Raw genomic sequence first — 3,948 nt, forward strand, 5'->3', positions numbered from 1 at the left:
TTCTTAATTATTATAAGTCTCAATTTCTACGCTAAAAGGCTCTACATTTTACTACGCTAAAAGGCTCTACATTTTACTTCGCTAAAAGGCTCTATATTTTACTTCGCTAAAAGACACTATATTTTACTACGCTATAAGGCTATACAATATGAACATAACATCAACAATACAAATAAACAAAATAAATAATATTATTTAACACAAACAATCAAGTAGCAGTTTTGATCACAAACATAACATAAATTCAGATATCAAATAAATCAAACCGGGTATATAAAAGAAACAAAATTAAACACTAACATAACAAAAATTCACATGGAAACATACTAAACAATACTAATGCATGACTATATGAGTTTCGGCATAAACTAAATTGAAATACCTCGATGTAAATATTATTGAAATCGAATTTTTGCACCCGAACACGCAATCCAAAACTTCTTTTGTGTGTGGGACCTACACTTCTTGCTCTTTATGGGACGGATGGGGCCGAAATTTTTTTTTTTTAAATTGTAGGCGGGGTGGGGGACCAGTAAACTTTGAGTTTGATTTTTTAATGGAGATCGTTGTCTGTGGGAAGAAGACGACCCGTTTTTTATTAGGGCAATTCGTAGTTCAGTACAACGAATTGTAATTCGTAGTACTGTACCACGAAATGTCATAAAAAAATTATTTTTTTAGTATTTCGCAGTTTTAAACTGCGAAATGCCTTAACGGCAAAAAATCCGTTAAGCCAATTCGCAGTATAAAACTGCGAAATATCCATTATTGTATCTTTTTTTTTTAACATCAAAAATGTATTTTATGTTCAAAAAATTATTAATTAAGTTTTGGACTCCAAAAATGGGGAAGGGTTGAAGCTAAATTACCCCAAAAGTTGCCCCCATTACGGGGAATGGGGGCAAGGTTGGAGATGACCTTAGTGAATGTAAACTTTTAATTGAATTTATATTTGTTGAACTTAAATAATGAATGCAATTATATTAGTCTGTTATATTTATTTGGATTAATTTATCTTGAATTTATTAATAATACAAATTATTCTATGGACAAATCCAATAATATTTAAATTCCTACTTGGTTTCATAAAATCAACAGCTCATCTAAAGTGGAATAATATCATTACATAAATAGTCTAGAACTATTTTAGACAGTTAACCAGTTCACTATTCATATAATTTTTGTTTCGAGAAAATAACTCAGGTAAGCAATAAGAACCACACAACAACAACAATAACAACCCAGTAAAATTCAACAAGTGGGGTATGGGGAGGGTAGGGTTTACGCAGACCTTACCTCTACTCCGAGGGGATAGAGAGGCTGTTTCCGATAGACCCTCGGCTTAAGAAGACGAAAAGAGACAATACATCAATACCGTCAACAAAAAATCGTAGAAATAATAACATCACAAGAACCCGTAAATAAATGGAAAGCAAATATAATAACCAGTAATAAGGCCCGACACTATGAAAATGAAAGAGTAGTGTAAATACAACATTGACCACTGGCAGTCTAATACTAAATCATATCAGCCTAGCCTCACACTGGCAGACTAAATATGCTCAACCACCTCCTAACCTACAACCTTAATGCTCGACCTCTACAACTTTCTATCGGGTGTCATGTCCTCAGAGATCTGAAGCCTCGTCATATCCCGCCTAATCACCTCTCCCCAATACTTCTTAGGCCGCCCTCTACCTCTCCTCGTACCCACCAACGCCAACTGCTCGCACCTTCTTACCAGGGTATCCAAGCTTCTCCTCTGTACGTTCCCGAACCATTTCAGCCTCGTTTCCCGCATCTTGTCATCAATGGGAGCCACGCCCACCTTCTCCCGAATAACTTCATTCCTAATCTTATCCATCCTAGTGTACCCCCACATCCACCTCAACATCCTCATTTCTGCTACTTTCATCTTCTGGACATGTGAGTTCTTAACTGGCCAACACTCAGCCCCATACAACATGGCCGATCTAACCACCGCTCTATAAAACTTACCTTTAAGTAGCGGCGGCACTTTCTTGTCACATAGGACTCCAGATGCTAACCCCATTTCATCCACCCCACCCATATAAGTGTGTGACATCCTCGTCGATCTCTCCATCCTCCTGGATAACTGACCCAACTGCGATCCAAGCCTCACGTCCATGTCCGCTTCCCTCGGCTCGACACTAAACTCGCACTCAAGATATTCCGTCTTCGTCCGGCTCAACTTGAAACCCTTATGATAGGACCGAAAAATCAGGTGTCATGCGGAAGCTAGTAAAGCAAACCCTCAACGACGATAAATCAAACAATAAAAGAGAAATCTACCAAAAGAGACACAAACATATAACGTGGTTCGGTCAACTGACCTACATCCACGGCGGAGATGAGCAATCCACTATATAAAAAGAGAGTACAAAATATCGAGAGAACAACCTCACGAAGAGGCAAACACAAGTGACACACTAACACTTGTCCCGTAAAGTTCTCCCCCTAAACACGACTCTCAAACTCCATATGGCTACATTGTATGGATGTTGAGGTGGATCTTCAATTTATAGAACTCCAAACTTTTTCCAACAAGAAAAGGGAAAATCCAATTAAGGTAAACATGTTGCCCTTTCCTTCAACAAATAGGAAAACCAAATATGGTAAGAAAATTATGGCAAACACCTAACAATTCTCCCCCTTGGCCTGAATTTTCTGACAAAATAAACTTGATCCACCTTCTTCACATAGCCTTCAATAGGTCGCATCTCCAAATCTCCACCACGAAGTTTGTCTAAACGTGCGTAGCACACCGGTCAAATTTCTCAGACAAAAATCATGGTTACCGTCAAATAGGTTGCAGCTAGAACTGAAGTCGCCAAGATGAACCTGTCTTGAACCTCGTTCTGATACCACTGTTATATCGAGGAAGAGGCAAACTCAAAAATAAAGAAGATAAAGGACACCAAATTTTAACGTGGAAAACCCTTCAAATCGAAGGTAAAAACCACGGGATCACAAAGATCCAAAAAGCTCCACTATAACAATAAGATGGTTACAAAAGTTCTCCAAATTGGCTACACAATAAGTGCCAAACACGAAGCAACAATAGCAACAACAAATCAATTGAAGAAAGAGGAGAATCCACAAAAATGAAGTTGTTGTTCGAGGCTCGAAATCAGATGCTACGGGACTCCAAATCTGATCTCCAGCATTCAAATTCAAGACCAAGATGTTACGAGCACTCAGTCAAAATTTCATCCCGATCCAACTGTTAACGAATTGGAAAACGTGATCTGAAGTTAGATGGTCAGAATAAAAATCTGCAGCAAAACAAATACTTTTCTTCTCTCTTCTCTCTTGATGAAAGCTCTCTCAAAAAATCACTCTTTTGTGCTTAAGTCTTTCAAAGACTTGTATCAATGAGCATGGAATAATTCTCCAAGGTTGTCCTATTTATAGATCGTGAGTGGTGCTTTCTCTTAAAGCCAAAACCAACTCTAAATAGGAACAAAAACCGAATCCAATTTCGAATAGGAATGAAAACCAAAAAAGAATAGGATTTTGGGCCTTTGGCTGGACAACATGGGCATGTGCCTAACAAACTCCCCCTCCAACCAAGGGGCCAAATGTTTCTTCAAGTACAGGAACTATTCCAACAAGAAAAGGGAAAATCCAATTAAGGTAAACATGTTGCCCTTTCCTTCAACAAATAGGAAAACCAAATATGGTAAGAAAATTATGGCAAACACCTAACAATTCTCCCCCTTGGCCTGAATTTTTTGACAAAATAAACTTGATCCACCTTCTTCACATAGCCTTCAACAGGTCGCATCTCCAGATCTCCACCACAAAGTTTGTCTCAACATGCGTAGCACTCCGGTCAAATTTCTCAGACGAAAAATCACGATTATCGTCAAATATGTTGCAGCTAGAACTGAACACGCCAAGATGAACCTGTCTTGAACCTCGCTC

This window comes from Nicotiana attenuata, unplaced genomic scaffold (assembly GCF_001879085.1).
Source record: "Nicotiana attenuata strain UT unplaced genomic scaffold, NIATTr2, whole genome shotgun sequence".
Lineage (NCBI taxonomy): Eukaryota > Viridiplantae > Streptophyta > Magnoliopsida > Solanales > Solanaceae > Nicotiana > Nicotiana attenuata.